Genomic DNA, 20,299 nt, shown 5'->3' on the forward strand with positions numbered 1-20,299 from the left:
TTGCCCAGCCAGACTGTGGCACAAAATAAACATGGAAGAATGAAGATTGACAAAAAGTTAAGTCAGTTATGCACAAACATTAGGATAGAAAATGATTCTTAAAATAAGACCCACCAGCACAATCTATAAGGCTGAAAATCGCTGGAGATTTCTATTCACTGTGGGCACAACAGACAGCGTTTGTTAACAGAGGCTGGCAGGGGAGGCGGGCATCAGCGAGGTTTAAGATCAACGTGGTTAATATTTAGAGTCACAGAAGAAATTGCTACTAACCACTGGGGGAAAGGAAAGACAGGAAAAAAGATTATGAACAGGCCATGCACAAAATTGAAGACCAAATAGCTAAGTTAAATAGATTCTCAGCCTCACCAGTAATAAGAAACGTAGAAGTGAAAGCAAATGTAATATACCATTTAATACTCAATTAGGGAAAAGTTTAAATCTAGAAGCCTCTGTGTTTTCTACGAGTTGAAGGAAGCAGGAGCCCACGTGTGGAGCTGGTAGTGGCGGGAACACGAGTGTCACAGTCGCTAACCCCGGCAGCTTTGAGGGGTCAGCAACTGTGACAGTGCCAGCCCATGGGCCTGGGACTCCCCTGCAGGCGCACGGGCTCTGCACAGGAAAACCACACCGCGGCCTTATTTGTAGCAGCAAATAGCTGCCGGTCAGCAGATGGAATAGTGGTCAGTAGTCGGATGCCACACTTTTTCATATATTTGTTGATAAGTTGTATTTCTTCTTCTTTGAAGTGTCTATTCAGTTCCTTGGCCCATTTTTTGATTGGATTATTCGAATTTTTTTGGTGTTAAGTTTTTTTTGGTTCTTTATATAGCCTAGAGGTTAATGCTTTATCCGAGGTGCATGTGGTAAAGATTTTCTCCCAATCTGTAGGCTCTCTCTTCACTTTATTAATTATTTCCTTTGCTGAGAAAAAGCTTTTTTATTTGAATCCATCCCATTTATTAATTCTTGATTCTGTCTCATCTCCTCTCAGCCTACCTGAAGATTCAGCTGAGGATGAGCCTACTACAGTTTATCATTGTCACAGGTTAAGTGTGGAGGTCCTGAGCCCAAGACCATCCTTTAGAAACTCTTTTTCATGTGTCTACAGAATTCTGCAGACTAACTTATGATGAACAGCAATGCATTTGGCTCCTGGTTCAGAGGCTGGGGAGTTGCAGAGTGAGCGGGGACCTCTGGCTGTGTCAGAACATGGCGGGTACTGCGTAGAGAGTCGGGTCGTACTCTTCCTTCCATCAGGAAGCACTCCCATGGTAACGACCCGACTCCTGGAATAACAGCATCGATCCAGTCCTGAGGCTTTGTCCTTAGGAACTAGTGGCCCCTTAAAGGCTGCACGTCACCATTCTGTTGCACTGGGGATGAAGTTTCCATTCAAGCCAGAGCACCGCTCACCCTCTCAGACCAACGAGTGTGCAGACAGCTTTTCCTCTTGGTCGACTTGTGTCTTCATGATTGAAGGAAGAAGTATGTCCTCGTGGACAGAAAGCTCACAAACGAGTGTCCCTCCAGATACGGACAGGGCTCTGGGCCCTGCGAAGCTGGCTGGCTGTCCAGGAGCACAGTGGTCACTCCTGGCTCTTAGAGGGTCTTCCTGTGTGACCCTGGGCAAGTTCTTTGGGACTCTGAGCAACACGTTCACCTTGCCTAAAATTCAGATTAGGTTGATACTCATAAAGTCCTTTGCAGCTTTTAGACTACTACTCCACCCCTCAAGTTCTCCCCACTCTGATCCTGGGTAAGTGTGGCCACCCTTCTATTATCCCAGAGGAGCAAGCTCCATGAGGTCAGGGCCTTGCCTAAGATCCTGGGTGAGTTTATGGCAGGACTGGGAATTAATCCCACCCTTAGCAAACGCTCCTTCTGACACATGGACAGCTTCACCTCACTCTGCACAGAAAGGTCCTCTGGACATCCCTCCACCTGCTGTTTTCCTTCCTGAAGACACAATTCCTCCAACAGCCATTCACTCACCCACCACCCCTCTCTAAGGTTCCTATGTAGCCCTGTCCTGTAGCTCTCAGCACTGGGTGGATTCCACCTTAAATCATCGCAGTCCTGGGCGCTATTGCTCAGAGAGATTGTCAGGTCTACAGAGGGCCTTGACTAGTCCCAGAGGCTCTTCAAGCTTGCACTTTCTCGTGTTAAATGGAGATGATACCAATTTCAGAGGTCTGATGTGAAAACAAACATAATGATGTATAAAGATGTTTTTGTAAATCCATAAAATGCCACATAAAATGTCACCAGGTGTTATTGACATCTGAAATAAAGGTAGGTTGAGATGTGGCCAGATATGGTGTGTGATTCACAAAGGTCCTGGGACCCACAGACCCCCCAGGTCCTGGCTGTGATCATCTCACTTCTGTAATCCTGGGGAAATGACTACCCTTTCCTGAACCTTAGTCCTCATCTTTGATAGGGATATTTTTATCTTCTTTTAAAAGTTATTCTTAAGATAAAATGAGGATAATGCGTCAAAATCTTAATATAAGGGTGTGTTAAGGTCTGTGTCTTGCGCTGTCGCTGCTGCTGCTGTTCTTGTTATCACTTTCTCATGCATTTTATGCTCCACAACATTAAGCCTAGTGCTTTGCAACTAATAAGGGCCAAATAAATTCTGGAAGGAATGATTGATTTTTAAAAAATTCTGTGAGATCATAAAAAGATGGAAAATGCTGTGAATTCTTACAAGTTCCATTCAAATATCATGGCTTGCTATTTTTATTCTTGCCACAGACCTTGTATCTAGAGCAGAATGAAGAGGCCTGAATACAAATCCCCTCCTGGGCTCATCCCGACTGTTCCTGCACTTCCGCAGGCTGAGGAATGTCTGCGGATGCTTCCTGTTCCATTGCACAAGCCGCTGTCCTAGCCGCTGCAGCCCCGTGGGGTGGTGAGCTCCGTGGCAGCTGAGTCCAGCTGACAGCTCTCTGCACCCCCTGGAGCCTGGTCATGTGGGGCTCATGGTGATGTCTCTCACTGAATGTCCCCTGCTGATGAGAGTGGCCCGCCCAGCCCTGCCACAGCTTGGCAGAGACACTGTGGAGGCTCTGAACATAGGCTCTGCTCTCCTTTCCTCTGTTTTGAATCTTTTGAGAAAAGAAGCACGTAGGGTTTACATAAATAAAGGATGCTGTGACTTTCCCCCCAGGCGTTAATTATCAGCTGACAAATGTCAGAGCAGAGTGTGCAGGGAGCTGATGTTGAAGTAATTACAAGCACAGCTGGGCCCTGCAGTGTCACCCCTGCAAGCGCAGTGACGCAGTGACGGTCTCTGCACACCTCGAGTTGCTCATCTAGGATCTCAGGACATTTGATATTACACAATTCAGAATGAGAAGGCCTCTATCTGAATTGTGGTATGTCTAGAAATGGATTCCCTGGCTTTACTAGTACTTTGTACAAACTGTTTTTATTTGCATCCTATCATTGGAGTCTCAGGATCACCTGTGGAGCGGGTGGTATTGTCCCCCTATTTACAGCTGAAGAAACCCCAATGAAGAAACTGGAGGATGGCAAATGAAGTCCCCGGGTCAGGCCGTGGAGCCATCGCGCTTATGTTCTATTGCTGTGTAACAAACACCCCCAGACCTGCCTGCTTAAAACAACAGGCACCCGCCCTCTCGCCATTTCTGTAGTGAGGGATTCTGGTGCTGCTCAGAGGGGTGCCTCTGGCTCGAGGTCTGTTGTGAGGTCACACTCAAGCTGTGGCGAGGCTCCGCTGGGTAGGATGTTTCAAGTACTCACGGTCATTGGCAAAATCGGTTCACTACCTGTGGGACAGTGGCTGCCCTCGGTTCCTTCCACATGGGCCTCTGCATAGTGCATCCCCCAGCATGCAACCAGCTTCCCTCAGAGAGAGAGAGGGGGAGGGTCGGAGAGAGAGGAGTCCAACATGGAGCCGCGAGCACTCAGCACCCTAATCTTGGACTGGCATGTCCCCACTTCTGTGTGCAGTTCATTAGAGGTGGGTCAGTAAGCGCAGCCATGCTCCAGGGCTCCAAGGTCCCTGGGCTGTCTTGGAGCCTGCCTCCCTGGCTAGTTAGCGGGGAGAAGGCACTCAGCTCCGTCTGCTGTTCCTTGGGACACACCTGCTTCTCTTGCCAGGATGGCTCACCAGATGTTCATTTCGGGAACAAAGGATGCAACATAAAGTACCCGCGAAGCGCACAGTAGCTGAGCGAAGGACGGACAGTCCCCACCACTGGGATCAAAGCTGTGCCGCAGCAGAGCAGGGGCCTTCTGGGAAGCTCAGGGAAGTGCAGATCCCAGGCCCAAGGAGCCTCCTGGAGGAAGAGCTGGCATCTGCCACTAGGGTTGACAGACTGACAGACGGGCAGGCCCCGCAAAGACAAGTGAGAAGGGCTTCCCAGCACCTGTGAGACCTTGGCGGGACTGTCACCCATTCAAGAGTGCAGACCCTTTGTACAACGGCTGCGCGGTGAGTGGTGAGGGTGGGGCTGCAGAAGTACCTGTGCAGGGTGGTTCCCCATCGGGTGAGAACCACCTGGAGAGACTCTTAAAATGCCCACATCATCAATTAAACTGATGAATATCTCTGGAGTGGGGTGTGGCATCTCTTGAGTTGCTCTCAGCCACTCTGAGGTGGCGTCAGGGTGAACATCCTGGGCTCCATCGTGAAAGGGCCTGTGGACTCTGCAGCCTACGTCTTCCTCCTGAAAACCACGGCAGGGACTGACTGAGCTTCATGTCTTAGAAATATCATTCTACTCATTCAGACTGAAGATGAAACAGAGGGGAAGGAACTGGAAAACTAGTGACAAACTTTCATAAAAAGGAGGCTATCAGCAGGGCCAGATGCTACAGAAAAGTGAATAATGACAAGTTATGACTAAGGCATTCTGAGTGACAGTTACACGTCTGGCATCGTGCAACTCTTTCAGTGTGGAATTATTTTGGCAATAAATATGAGAACAGCCCTAACTCAAATAAGAACATCTATTATTTCATATACCAAGAAGTCTATGGAGAGAAGACTCCAGAAATAGGACCCGAGGGCTGGGGAGGCAGCGGGTACCAGGAGGGCAGCAGCCACCAGGGAGCTTGGAGCTGTCAGTCACCCAGCAGGAAGGAGGAGGTGGATGTGGGTGTGCTACAAAGGATCCTCCAGGTTACTGCCTCTTCTTTAACAGATGAGGAGGTCACGGGGCAGGGGAGGCAGAGGTGAGGACCTGTCCAAGGACACACTGCCCAGGAGAAGAAGACCCAGGGTTCAACTGAGTCTGATTCTGAGGCTGTGGATTTTGGACGACTCATAGTCAAAGTGACTTCCACCACTCCTGGTGAATGGGTAGAAGCTTAGTGTACCATTTTGGGAGGCATTTGTTTCCCACTCTGGTACTCATGAGGCGCTCACTCTACCTGCCCACAGCTTCATCTGTCCATGAATAAGGACTTCTGCAACTTGTCCAGACCACTCAGACCGCTAGCTTTGCCTGGGAGGTATCAGTCATTCCTGGAAACTCGGGATGGACTCAAGTGAGAAGCACTCATGTCTTCCAAACTGTGACCCCAGCTGCCCATGCACTGTGTGGCCAGGACCCCACATTGCAGGGGACTCATGGCACGTCCCCTTGCAGCACAAGGGCCCTGGAGATGGGGTTTCCTAGCTGGTTAGCAGGCTCTCTTGGCTCAGAGCCGTACTCTTGCTGATGATGAGATAGGCTATATTTATTACTTATTTTATCTTCAAAGCAGCCCATCAATCTGCCGCAGAAGAATATTAAATCAATCCGCGCAGAATGGTTCTGAAGCTGGTTTGTTATTATAAACAGCTGTGACCATCCATGTTCATCATCCGACTTCCTCCAGGGCCTTCCAGGAACCAGGTCAGTGACGGAGCGGCCATGCTGGGAGCCCTCTCTGCTGGTCCCTGGTTTCCCCACGTCTCCTGTCTTCCTCTGACACCTGCAGCTCACCTTTGACGCCGCCCTCTGAGCTTTTCCATGAGAGGTTGAGCCCTGGAGCCACGCTCAGTGGTGGGATGGGTACAGACTGGAGGAGACTGGGTCACTGATGGACTGTTAGCCTTCCCAGCGCTGTCCATACCCACGAGCATGGGCTGGGCACTCAGCATTTTACACGCTATCATGCATTCCAGTCTTATTTAACCATCCTGTGGTGTAGCTTTAGAAATCACCCTCCGTTTCCACAGCACAGAAAACGGAGGCCTGGAAGGATGGAGTGATTTTGTCCAGGATACATAGTCAGGTAGCCCCAACCTGAAATTGTAATCCAAGACCTTCCTTTTAAAAAAAAAAAAAAGTTCAAAAGATGGAACTCTAAGCAATTCAGCTAGTCTACCTGTCGAATGCCTACGTATGCCATAGCAATCTCCCTTGATTCATGTGTTTCACACGTGTGTCTAAATCTTGGTACTACGTAATAGACTTAGATTTATCTGTTCTTTGGGTGAGTTTCTTCTTAAATCTCCCCCAATTTTCTCCATAGAGAAGGCAAAACTCCCCTTGTTTAACCAAGGCAAGAGTCTGGAGAAGGCTGACTCCTTGCACCAATCCTGAACTGGTCTGAGGTGGAGGGACCCCACAGGGAGGAGTCCTGAGCATGGAGCCCAAGTCATGAGCAGCAGAGCACAGGAGGGGGATGGGGCCACCTAACTCTAAGTAAGAAAGCAGGTTTTGTCTTTAATATCTAAAGACCAAGGACATGCTACTGTGAGACGTGGAGACGGGGAGCCATAGACACAGGAGAGTTTCCACTCGGCGACTCTCCACCATGGACATCAAGCAGGTGCTCCTGAGAAGGCCCCAGGCAGGTCTGAGGACCAGAGAATGACATCCTTTGCTGGCATAGGCTGGCCACAGGTAAAGCCTGAAACATCGTCCAGAACCTCTCCCTAAGGAACAGTTCACCCTGTCCCCCCAGGTCACAGATGAATATACGGCAGGGTCAAATAAACAACCCCAAACCACTACTCTTGCTCCTCCGGGAAGGGAAGGAGACAACTGGAGCCAGATGCACCCACTGTGGGGCAGGGTGCTCAGGAAAGGCTCACCCTAGAACTCAGTGCAGAGGGCATGCTAAAACAGCACCTGCCTAATGTCCCCCCAAGACAGACAGGGTGAAGGCAGAGCTAGGGGACAGTGGAGTAGGGCTCAGAAAGCCTCCAGGACAGCAGCCACCCAGAGAGCCCTGGAGGAGGCTGAAGCTGGTGGTGCCCTGGAGAAATCCACCGCAGGGAAAGGCTCAGCCAGCCTGGGTCGCATCTGGGCTTCTGAATCTGGGCTCACGTCCCCACCCAGGCTCCAAGATGATGCAGTCTTTTCTGCGTTCCATTCTGGAACTCAGCTAGACCCAGGCTGGCCGTTTTTCATGCCACCCATCCCACAGTTCCTCAGTGCTGCTTTCTGGCTAGTTCTTCAAGTCTGTCTCCCATGTCCACACCCGGCTGGGCAATCCCCTGCTCCGCCTCCCCAGTCTGATTCCACACTGCTGGTCTCATTCACACCCCTTTTCAGTGAACTCTTGTTTGATGTGACTTTGCATGGAAAAGGTCGCTCTTCCTTGGGGGATTTGTTTGTTCTAGTAAGATGATAGGAGGTTACCAATGCTATACTATCTCAAAATAAAATTTCAACATGCACTTTGTTGAATTAAATTGATAATAGGAGGGCCAAATGTCCATGAGAGATTCTCAGAGGATGATACTTCCCCTCCACCTATAGTTCAAGACAGACATTTCCCTCGTGTGTGGGGTGTGGAGAGTGAGGGGTGTTGGTCCCTGTTCGCTCACAGTGAAGTCTTTCCCTTCTAGAGACTTGGACAGCTCTTGAGGGTCATGACTTTATTGACTTCCCTGGGTGAGTCGGCTTCCACAGGCCAAGGTCACAGGAACGGACTGACTTCTCCATACATGCCACACCTCTGATATTAAAATGAAGAGAAAATAATAAAGAGGGAGAGGAGAAAGTCTATCATGAGACCAAGGGTTGTCACCCAGGACCCTGAGGAGTGAGGAAGAGGGGCTCAGTGGTGTTTGGGCAGTTTGTCCACCTTCAAGGTGTTTATGTTAATGATGAATCCTTAGTATCCAAGGGTCAATTGACACCAGTGTCATTTGAACTGGGCCTGATGGATACCAACTGATGGGCAGACACCCTCTCTCCTTTTGGTTAATTTGGCCAGATAAACAAGGAAAATCTGATGCTGTCTTGAAAATTCTTAGGCCTGTTGGATTTTACACACTGCCATGCTGCTCTCTTTTTAAAGAATCTTTAAAGTTTGGTGACAAAGGTCACATTGGACTTTTTCATGCCCTGTGCAAATCATTTAAATGTGTGTCTTTCAAAGAAATGATTCATTATGTGCAGCATCAGTCATCTAAGTCTCTCCCATGTGTTGAGGAATCTTTGCTATGAAACATGGAAAGGGGCCAGGTTCTGTTTCTTTTCCTCTCTTGAGGGATATTTATATTAAATTGAATTAATTCTGCTGGTAGATTTACCCACTTCCAGTGTCTGACTGGCCTTCTACAAATATTATTTGAACCCTATAATGAATATCCTAGGTTGGGTTCCCTGGGAAACAGTTCTCCAGGGAACTCTGTTTCTCCACCATCAGATTTATTTATAAAGCTTTTGAGAGAATGGATAGACAGGAAGGAGTCTCAGATCACTTCCCTCCTAAAGAGGGGACACTGAGGCACAGTACAGACAGACTTCCCTTAGCCACACGCCAATGATACAGCAAACTGAGGTTCAGAGGACCTGACTTGCCTAAGGTCGCTCAGCCAGAAAGGGACAGCCTGGGACCAACCCCCCGCTCCAGGGCCCAGGCCTGGCACCACAACACACCCAGGGGTTCTGAAGGACAGGGAAGCAGCATGGGTGGGCTTGTCAGTGACACCTCAGGAGCTCAGAGGATAGCAAGCCGGGGGTGGATCTGACCTCAGGTCACAGCGACTGCACAAAATCACAAGTTCTCGTCTCCTGGGTCGGAGTAAGTTGCAGCAGGGTGCAGGCCAGCAGGAGGGAGTTTTAGAGTGTTTGGGCAGTTTGTCCACCTGCTAGGTGTTTGCAGGAGGGAGTTTTAGAGTCCCGCTCTGGCTCCTCAGAGTGAACCCGAAGTGCAGCCCCAGCTGGACAAAGGAGCTCCCCTGGGGACAGGTGCTGGCATGCTCTGTGTGAGCACCCTGCAGACCAGGGCACAGGACAGGCCCTGCGACTGACATGGGAAAGACTGACTCCCAACCTCAGCTTTGACGTCCCCGGGGGTGAGCCTGGCCACTGCCTGGCCTGCCCAGCTCCCCGGCTGGGGACTCAGGCTGTTCTGGTCACCGTCACAGCAGAGTGAAGATGACTAAAGGAGGCTGCATCTTCAAATGCCAACAGCAGCAGCTCTGTCCCTCAGCAAGTCTGTGGCTCCCACCTTGGCCCTTCCCCCTGGACAGGCTGGAGTTCAGGAGCCCCGCTGCTTCCCTGGGGTGGTGTGACTGGCGGCTCTAGCTGGTTTGACGTTGCCAGCACAAGCCAGACCCTGCATTCAGGGCTCTAGGAAGGAACCAGTGAGGCTCTGGAGCCCTGGCTGGCGCGAGGCAGTTTCCACCAGTTGGCTGGGAGGAGGCACTGAGTACAGGAACTGCCAGAGGCAAGATTCCTCCCCAGGGATGGCAGGGGGTGGGAGTGGGGTGGGGGAGCCTGGTTGCCCAGAAAGCTGGGCCAGGCAGGTTGGTTTTGTAGGTTCCCAGGGGCACCAGGGAGGAGTGGGAGAGACAGCACATTCTTCAAGGTTCAGAGCACATTCCTCAAGGTTACCTGTGGCTTGCCTCACCTTTGCACAGAGTGCAGAGGCAGATCACCCTGCAGGTCGCCGAGGAGCAGCAGGTTCCCGTGGGTGCAGCTTTGGCAGAGAGGGAGCTTTAGTAACACCAGACCAAAGCCAGCCTCCTTGGCACCAGGTCCTTAGTGCCTGTTATTCCTCTGGAGCCTTTCACTCTAATTGCAATTATATAGTGAACTGGCTCCCACCTATCAGCAACCTTGACTGAGGGCCCTCTTGCTGCAGAACTTGGGCACCTTAAGGGCTGAGAGCCCTGACTGGGAGGCCATAATGATGGCTGGGAACCTGCTCCACTGCTTGCTACTAAATGGCCTTGAAGCCCCAGGATCTCAATCTGCAAAATGAAAACATTGCTAATATCTCCCTATGCAAATGAGCAAATCCAATGTGACACTTGTCAGGAATTCTCTAATTGTCACTAATAGTAGTGACAGGTGCATTATCAACATAGCCACAATGAAAAGCAAAGACAGAATACAAAATATTCTTCAACTAGAAAGGAGCACAGTATGCAGAACCATGGATCGTGACCTTGACGGCATTTATTTGGGACAGATGGCCAGACCATCACCGATAAACTTCAGTCAGCACTAGGGCCCTCAGCTTTAGAACTGCATTTTAATGAGGAGGATTTTAAGCTTAGTTATCATATGGCTCAGGGGTGTTGGTGATAATTTCATTCATTCCACAAATATTTTTCTGCCTACCATGTGTAAAAGTTTTCAAAATAAGATAACTGACACATTCAAACTCATGTGGAACATATCATTTTGGTCAACTGATTGGAATTATTTGAGGTGAAGGCAGATTTCCCTGTGCATGGCCACCAGGTCCTCCGGCTCTCCTGCACCCGGGCACCCTCTGCTGCCCACTCCCAGGCGTCCCTTCTCAGCATGAGTGTCCTTCCTTGCCTCTCAGGGCCTCTCCTCTTCCTGATGCAGATCAAGACGTGCCTGTCCTTGCTCATCTGTCTTTGGTCCCTTCATGCCCCATGTGGATGGCTGAGAGCCATTGAGAGCCATTGGGAGAACCTGCGTCACATTATACCAAGTTATCACAGTGACAATATTTCTTCATTCCAAAAATATTTGCAGCTTAGAAAAGGGGACGTTGGGGACTCAACACCTTGGCCCAGGGAAATGATGGTCTCAGGCACTAACACAGGAAAGTATTTCTTCTTTCCACTCTGACACTTTTTTTTACAAAAGATGGGAGAAAAGAGGAAAAGAATGTCCCAGAGGCGCCCTGGCCCCGCCTGCCTTAGGCTGTGGAAATGTTTTAATGAAAGATGGTGTGGAAGCTTTCAGCAAAAAAGCGCATGTGAATTAGAAGGGGCTGAGACCTCCAATATGTCACCCCAGTGGAGACTGGGCTGCCTTCTGGGTATGACATGGTCTTAGGCTTTCCCCCTCTGGTGAAATGGCCCTGCTGGCCACCTCTTGCTCCCACCTGACCCGGCTCCTGTTCCACACGTTGGAGCCATCCTCAAAGTGTTCCAGCCCACTACATAGATTTCTAAAAGGGAGTCGGTGACAGTGTCCACAGTGCTTCTTCTAAGGGCTCAGTCCTTACCTTTGTCTTCCTGACATTCTGAAACAATGCCAAACAGGGCCAAAGGGGTCTCGCAAATGAATATTAGTTCCCATTAAAATGTGGTTATCTTGTATAAATTTGCTGTCCAAGGACAAAACACTGTCCCCCAAGGGAAATTGCTTTGAAATCCTGGTGCAAGTAGAAAGTTTGATGCATTAAGAAAATTTAATTTTATTTATAAAATATTCAATAAGAAACCTAAGGCTAATAATTTAAAGTCCTTTGATTTAAATGTTATAATATTGTATGAATTAAAATTCAAGACACCAGACTTTTTTTTATTTTGAACTGGTACTCTCTGGAATATTGAATTTAAACTTGGTGTTTTTGAGGGCAGAAGCCAGTGCCCTGCGTATTACCCCTTTCTGGTAAGAATTCATAGTCCCAAGATGCTAGGAGAGCCTGCTGGAGAGCAGGGACCCAGGGTCCATGGATGGATTCGGTGTGTCCATCAATTCCCTGAAAGTGAATGCTGAAAGTCACATATATGTCTTTTCTTCTAGAAAGGTTTACAGTTCTCATCAGATTTTGAAAGTTCTTATTATCTCCAAGTGTTAAGAGCGTCATTTTGGAGATGATCTACTTCAACTTCCTCATTTTCCCAATTACTCACCAACCCTGAATGGCTAAGCAACTTACCTGCTCTCTCCAGAGGGTAAGGCAGAGCCAGGCAGGAGAAGGTGGAATTAGAGCCATTTCCACCCTTGGCAATGCCCCTGGAACTTTCAGGCCAACAGTAGACACTAAAGTTGGTTTTTCTAAGCGCTGTTTCCACCCTGACTGTTAGGTGGCCTTTCATGCTGAGGAGTAGTCATTTCCAAGATCAACACGACTTGGCCCTGACCCGGGACAGGGCTGGGCCTGGGCTGGAATAAGCCCTGCTGGCCTCCCTCCTGCCCGCACTGGTCCACTCTCATGCCCGGCCTCGTGGCCAGTGCTTAGTCTCTGTTGAGGAGGCCCTGGAGCTGGGGAGGCACCGCCTGCTTTCGTTTCATGGAGAAGAGGCCTGTAACCAGCCTCATCTACCGCAGTTCTCACCCAGCCTGTCTGTCAGACGGCAGGCGTTTGCATACACGTCTTGGACAAAAGCCAAGAAGATAAAATGTCACAGAAGAGGAGGGAGTGGTGTGCGGGAAACCTGCAGAGGTTCAGTCTCCAGCCTCCCCTCCCCGTCCTCCTCCCTGTCCTCCTCCCAGTCTGCAGGAGGCTGACTCTACACAGAGCTACAAATTGCAGGGCCTATAAAAATTAGTTGTGAGTGACCCACCAATGAATATTTATTTCTCCCATGCATGGAAGCAGTTGCCTTCGGCTAGTGAGCAGATAGGTTGGACTTGAAAGGTCAAACTGCCTGTCAGCGGCTGAGTGCTCGTGATTCCTTTTCCTTGCAAACCGGGGGCACGTTGCCCAGTTCATTGATATTAATGCTCTCCTAACAGCTCCTCAATCCTGTTAACTCTGGGAGTTGAGGCAGCATTCATTCCAGTGCGTCAACATTTTTCCTAGTGACTCCCCTCATACGGGAATTTTTGCTTGTGTGATTCAATCTCTTCTCCCTCTCAGTCTCTTGGCCACCCCTCGTCTGGGTGACTGTTAAACCTGTTTGCGTCTCGCTGCCTCCGTTGCTGTTGGGGATACACAGAGCCTCTCTTCTAGTTTTGCAAAAGGAGCTTTCTATTTTGAGCCGTCCTTTCAGATCAGTTCACAAGTGGCTTTGAGCCTTCTCTGTGTGTCCCCACTGACTGTGAGGAGATCCTGGTGGGAAGACATTATCTTTGGGCGTTTCATATAAGCTACTAATTTTAACACAGTGCAAGACAACTTCACGCTGAACAGAAACACTACAAACACCGTGTCATGGCAGCCCTGAGAGAAGTGCCTCTGCGGGGATGAGGAAAGTCCCCATGAGGAGGAGACACGGAGCTGAGCTCTTGTTGCACCCACAGTGGATGGGGTTGGGTACTGAGTGCTGACCACCAAGCCTTGAGCTCAGCACCTGCACTTCACCCCTGCTCACAAGGCTGCTGGGAAGCAGGCGCTGCTGCTGTCAGCACCGTACAGCTGGGTGGACACTGGCTTAGAGTCTAAGCAGCCAAAGGCAGTTCTCACCAACCCAGGAGCCTCCGCCCACCACGCTCCCCCCCGCCCCCCCCCCCCCCCCCCCGCCACCACACACCAGCTTATCAGAGAAGGTTTCCAACAGCCAGAAGGTGGAAAGCTTTTTGAGCTGTCCACGTTCACTGGACAAACTGTGGAAGGAAATGTGGTCTCAGGGCAGGTATTTGATGTAACGTCTGGGGATTTCCTTCCACCCTCTAAACCATTAGAGAGAGAGGAGGTTTCTGCAACCCTGATCAAAGACTGCCTGGGTTTTTCACTATGGCTGTACCTCACTTCCTGCCTGTCTCCAACCAGGACCAGAGGCAATTAAGAGAAATGGGGGAAATGACTCCTAGATCTTTTCATCAAATCGCCTTCCCACGTCAGTTGGAATACGAGCAGTTGGATGGTGAACTGGCACAGAAGAATGAAGTAGAGTCACCTGATGAGCTTGACTTGAACTTGCCATAAATGACAACCCACGTTCTCGTCATTCTCTCACGGGCTGCTCAGGGTGTCTTGATGGGGAGCGATAAAGGGGCCATCCACAGTGATACCTGTGGACTCTGTTAGGCCATCAGAGCCCAACCTAGGTGTTATTACCCTTAAATCCATTTGTAGCAGAATATCCAGCTCTTCAAAGGAAGCAGAGCAGATTCCCATGATTTCAAGGCACTGGGGAGACTTTTCCAGCGTATTCCTTTTCCAAGCCAGAAAAGTGAAAAGAGTGTGGATCTAGTTGGCCAGGAACAAGTCTATGCCCAGGAACCTGTAGGGGAGTCTAACTATGCAGGAGTTTATTAGGCAGCTCTCACTAGCAAAAGCTCAGAAGAACCAGCTGACTGATAATTCCATAGTGACTGGAAGGCTTCTGAAGCAGAAGTTTTGTCAATGCTAAAAAAGAATTTTGAAAAGAATATATTTTAAATGTAGAATCAGTTGGAGATTTCTTCTCATCTAATTCAATCTCCTTATTTAACAAATGAGGAAACTGAAGCCCAGAGACTCCAGCAAGATCTAGTAAATGCTCTGCTTTAATAAATGCACAAATACATTACATTTCTGGGTGGGAAAATGCAGGTGTGGAAGAGATGTAGTCGTCTAGGTAGAGCACTCACGCAACCCTGCTCAGAGTGAGAAAGGATTATTTATAAACAATCCAGTAAAGTCGTTCTAGAAATCAGTGCCATTGAAGTGTTTGAGCCATTGGGGTAATTGCTATCACAGTACCTTCTAGACAGGAAGGTAGGATGAAGGAGATAGAAGCCCGTTCCCGTAACATGTGAGGTACTATCACACACTGTACCGCACACTTCTTGAGCATGTGTCCGCTGCCATGTGCTTACCAAAGGAAATGTTCTCTCCTTACACTGTTCATGATTCCGCCAGGCGGCTAGTTGACGGATTTAAATTATTGACCCAATGCCTGTCACGGAGGAGAACCTGCACACCTTGGTGGTCATCCGGGATCCTCACCTCCCATCTCAGCCCCAGGGACACCTGCTGCCTCAGCTCTTGTCCCTTCCAGCTGCGACACAATCCATGCTTGTTGATGTCCTGTGCGAGGGATTTGCTGACGTGGCAGAGCCTGGTTCCTTTCTTGTAGCCTAGGGAAGTCCTGCCCTTCCCACCACGTGGCCCCGCTTGTCAGTCTCAGGCCAGGAGAGGGACATGCCTACACCCAGGGTGCAGATGGAGACCCAAAGAAGGGAGACTCTGGGTGGGGGTCCTTAGGTGCCTGCTGCTGGGACGCACTGCTCGCAACGGCTCGGCTTCCTCGGCGGAGCGGGGCTGCTGAAGTCGTCTGTCCACAGACACTCACCCTCCGTGTCTCTGGCTTGCAGCGGGTGCTTTAAATGTGGAATTTTGAAATCACAGGTCTCTGGAAGCGCCTTTTGATGTTTCGTGGGCCTATTTCAGGTGCTGAGATCAGTGCATACGCGTGTGGCTCTTGATTACCAGACAAGTCAGTGGACGGGGCTGGCAGAGTCTGGGAACCTCTTCTTGGAACTGTGCAAACCCACCTGCAGGTGAGTCAGAGAGAAGTGCCCCAGGGGACTCCAGGAGGCTGGCAAGGATTGTGCCTGTCCCACCAGGAGCTGTGAGGATGACTATGCCCCCCCCAATGGTAGACCCCTTAGCATCTAGATGCATTAGTTCTCTAGGGCTGCCACAGCACATTACCACAAACCTGTGCCTTAGAACAACAGCCATGTCTTCTCTCACCATTCTGGAGTGTACTGCCTCTTCCATGCCAGAAAAGTGAAAAGAGTATGTATCTAGTTGGCCAGGAACCACACATACCAACTAAGGTGTGGTCAGGGTCGTGGTCCCTCCTAGGCTCCAGGCCAGGGTCCTGCCTCGCCTCCTCCAGACTCTGTCCCTGTGTGTCCCTTTCTTCTCTTATAAGACGTCATCTCTCAGCCCACAGGTCCAACCTAATCCAGGATGAGTTCATTAAGGTGATCAGGATGATCAGTCAAGAACCTCAGGATCTTAACCTAGTTGATCTTGTGATTCTTAACTAATTGTGTATGCAAGATCTTTATCCCAAATGAGATCACATTTCAAGGTTCTGGGTTTGCAGAAATGTTGGGAGGACACTATTTAACCCAGACTCCCTACACCAGGCCTTAAGAAAGCACCAGGGCTCTCGCTGCTCTGAAATAACGGAGTAGCACGTCCTTGCCCAAGAGAGAGCCAAGACCTTCTGGGGACTCGGGGAGGCATCCTGAGAGTCAGAATGTCTCAGGATGTATCGATAACTAGATTACTGAGTTTATCAGAATCAAGCCACTTGTTAGCTACTGAGGATTACTAGTTGCCATGCATTTGATCTAGCCATACTGTCACAAAAAAATAGACACATCGATGCAGAGGTGACCTGAGCAGGTTTGGGTGCATCTCGTGAAGCACACGTGTGCTCATATGTCGGTGGAGAGGACGTTAAGTCTTGCAAGCCACTCCTTTCTTTATATATTTATGAGTCAAAAAGACCAGAAGTTTGAATTTTTGTGCAGATCCTTTTGATGCTTTTCTTTGAAGCTTTGCTCGTTTTGGTTTACAAAGCATAGCATTTTTTGCAACCTGGCCTCTTCGCTCCATGAACTGCATTTTCCCCCCAAAGCTATCTCATTTGGGATGTTGCCACATGGCGTGCCGTTCATTGTTGATCATTTTCTCTGTAATGTCACTAGCCAGAAGGACACATATTTCAAGTCTTGCTTCAGTGACTCCTAAAAGCACTTTTGAGAGGAGAGGGATATGAACTGAGAAAGGAGGAGTAGAACACGCTTGTACTTCGTGGATAGTGGCCTATTTCAATCATCTGTGCAAGAAGATGTGCTCCAGCCTCTACCATCAAGACAGAGTCTCTGATCTGGGCTCTGGGGAAGCACTGGTGCCCACAGCAAGCATGTTCCCTGCTTTCAGATGGCTCATCTCCCAGCTCAGTGGACAGCAGCTGCTCAGATATCCTGGGGTCATCTGTCAACCAGTGATGTCAGGAAAGCTACTTCTTAATCTGAGCTACTTCTTAATCTGAATCTGGCCTCTTGGGAAGCATCATACAGAATTTTCTCCTTGCTCCTGAAGATAGATGGCATTCATAGATCCAGAAGACTGAATGTGACCTCAGGGGTCATCTGGTCCCTATTCCTGATTTTGGTCACCAGACATCTGATAAGTTAAGTATTGAATGTCAGCAATGTACCAGGAACCCACTCTCCACTGAAGAAACCCCAGTGTGCATGAACAGGCCCAGGACTGGCCCTCTTGGAACCTACAGTCTAGTGTGGGGAGTCAGATGTTATCTAATAATCACACAAATGAATAGAAAGTCGTGGTTGCCAAGAGGGCTGGGAAGGAGGTTTGTGCAGAGCGTAAGATGCTGGACTTTCTGCGTCCAGGGGGTCAGGAGGACGTTCCCAGAAATCAAGATCTACAGTAGAAGAAGGTTTCCAGTCCTGGGAGGACATGAGCACCCCGGGCAGAGGCGGCAGACACACAGCAGACCCTCTCCCGCTCCTCCCCAGACCTCGTCAGTCTGTGGAGGGCTCCGGCTCCAGGGTTCTGGCTACAAGCTCCCCAGGCAGTCCCAGGCCATCCCAAGACACTCCCCGTTTTGAGAGCGCGAGCACTGTGTTCTAAGAGGCCAGACAGACCCTCTCCCCCAGCTGGTGACCCGGGCAGGTTTCTCTCTAGGCCTCGGTCACTTGTTTGTAAAGTTGGGGTGATGTGTCCACTGAAGAGTATGAAGATGACATTCGTATGACGAGTGTGAAGGGTGTGCACAGTCAGACATGGACACAAGCAGGCAGCCAGCAGGGCCCGCTCCCTTCGCTCAGGAGGATCTCTGGGGAAAATGATCCCATGGGCTGGGGGGACCTGACCCACACACACGAGGACAAACCAGAGGGAGTCCCCATGCATTTTCAGGAGAAGATTTGCCCTTGACTTCCTGAGGGAAAAGGTCGGACACTAGGATGAGAGAAGTGGTCAGGCAGGAGCAGCCCAGGCCAGCTACCCCTTAAGCCACTGGGATATTACCCCAACCCTGAAGCAGCAGGCTTAGGAAGCCTCTACTTTGGAAGAAGGGTCGGCCGACAGCAGCCAAGGCCGTGTGCAGAGGCCCAGCCACTGCCCACTAGGGCTTGCCTAGCAGGAGTCAGTAACGGAACCAAGATTTTGACCCTTTTCCCCTAGTTCTTGCAAAATGCGCTTTTTGTCTTAAGTAATAGGCTTTGTTCTAAGCACTTTCATGTATTGTCTCATTAAATTGTCTTGATAAATTGGACGAAAAGCATGTGTAAGTACGTGTGAGTGCATGAATGTGTGTAAACACTCTCTCTCTCTCTCTCTCTCTCTCTCTCCTGCAGGCTCCGACAACACAGCAGGAAGTGCTGCAGTCTCCCAGTGCTTCTGTTTAGGTGCAGCCAGCTCATTGACGTAGGGAGTGGAATTATTTTGGTAGGTGTTAATATTGCAGCATTTTAAGAAGCTGGGGTAGAAAATAGGACTAATTAGTGCGCAGTGTGGGGCTCCAGGCTGCTGGGGGTGGAGGAGGCCGGCGGCTTCCTGTGCTTCAGCCCCAGCTCCGCCGTCACTGTGCGTGGGCAGTGCCCGCGGGAGGCAGGTGGGCTTATGAGGATGACGGTGCAAGGCCCTGAGCCCCCGGCCCACGTGCCACACAGCCACAGGAGCCCCTGTGCTTTGCCCAGAGTGGACCCCGGGCACCAGAGACTTGTCTTGTTCTGTCTCAAACCTGGGGAAGAATATGAAGTGAGAAACATCCTCGAGAAATAAATATGCACCTTCGATTTTGCTCCTAGACTTTGCTATGCACAAAAGTCATGGAAGAGCTACTGAAAAAGGCCAATTCCAGGGCCCCATCTCCAGGGTCTACTCCACTAGGGTGGCCAGGAACTCAAGAATCTGCCTTTGCCACTTGTACATGATTGTGATGAAGGTGGTTCGTCTTCTCTGGAGGGAGTTTGTTTCAGGAACGCTACTTTGGCCAAGTCCTGGCCCCTTTCGCCTCAAGTCAAGAGGATCAGAGGGTTGGGGTTGCTCAATGTTTGTGATCCTGCTCTTCCAACACCGAGGATCAGCCTCCTTGCCTCCCTAAAGGACACACTCACCAAATCTCTAATGCCAAGTCTGGGAGACCTGGCAGGGCTCCTTCGGATTCGTGTGGGACAATGTGGGGTGCTTTGAGATCCTGAACTGAAAGTGGGACACATGGGTTTGCTGTGTCTGGATCCGATCGCCCAGTGCTCTCTGACTCTGGGCGTAGCTCTACCTCCCAGAGCCTGTTCTAAATAGGTAAAATGGAGATGGTGAAGCCAGCGTTACTACCTCCTTTAATGCAAAGACAAACTGAGGGCCACATGGTGTACCGTTCATTGTTGATCATTTTCTCTGAAAATAGAAAAGAATAAATATTTATTGAATTCCTACTACCTGCTGGATTGTGTATGCAAAATGCTTCACAAATGAAAGATAGTGTAGTTTGTTTTATAAACTTCAGATCAAACACCTATAAAGCTCATTTCAAGTTAGGAAATTTGTCTTGGAATGACGTCACACACATGCTTTCTGGTTTAATTGTGTTCTCTTTCCCCATGTTTGTACCCTAATGTCCCCAAAGGACATTCCTTTAGCATGTGCCCCAGTGGGTCATGTGCCCCAGGTTATAGAAGGTCTTCTGATACCTGTTGCTCGTCTCAGGAGCACACGCTGCGTTCACTGCAGGTCATCTCCAGCAGCCCACGTCTCGACCCAGGACTATAATCATGCACTCAGGCCTAGAAGCCTCCCTCCTTGGGCATCAGAGCTGATGTGGTTCAGTGTCACCTGTCCTGACACCCTCCCTGCCATTATCCTGGTTCCTGTCTCCAGCAATATGGCTTCCTGACCTGGGGCTGCCCCAGAGCCTCCCAGCCTCCCCTGCTCTCTGCCTTCGGGGCTCAGCCGATTCTGACCTTCTTCCCCAAGCCCACTCCATCACACTCACCCACATGATTAACGGAGCCTCTGAGAGTGGTGGAGCCACCTCCTCCTGGCCTAGCTCACTCCCCAAACCCTGTGGTTACTGTCCACACAAGAACCAGGCTGCCCTGCGAGCCCCCGGGCTGCTCATTACACTGATTTACGTGATGATCCCCTCAACTCCGGTTTCTGGTACTTCTCTGAGGCATAATGACAACCTACATTTGTCTCAAGCTCTGCCCTTTACGGAGGCCTGGCAGAGCAATTACTTGGT

The 20,299-nt window shown here is 49.9% G+C and overlaps 1 long non-coding RNA gene across 1 annotated transcript; it reads left to right on the top strand.

The window, feature by feature from the left end:
- The first annotated feature begins 1,883 nt into the window (after positions 1-1,883).
- LOC308652599 lies at positions 1,884-18,860 on the top strand. The gene is made up of 3 exons (XR_014022835.1): positions 1,884-2,295; positions 15,457-15,566; positions 16,734-18,860. It is a non-coding gene; the product is annotated as an uncharacterized lncRNA (long non-coding RNA).
- Positions 18,861-20,299: the final 1,439 nt, after the last annotated feature.

The sequence above is a fragment of the Spermophilus citellus genome, assembly GCF_964194105.1.
Source record: "Spermophilus citellus genome assembly, chromosome: 6".
NCBI lineage: Eukaryota > Metazoa > Chordata > Mammalia > Rodentia > Sciuridae > Spermophilus > Spermophilus citellus.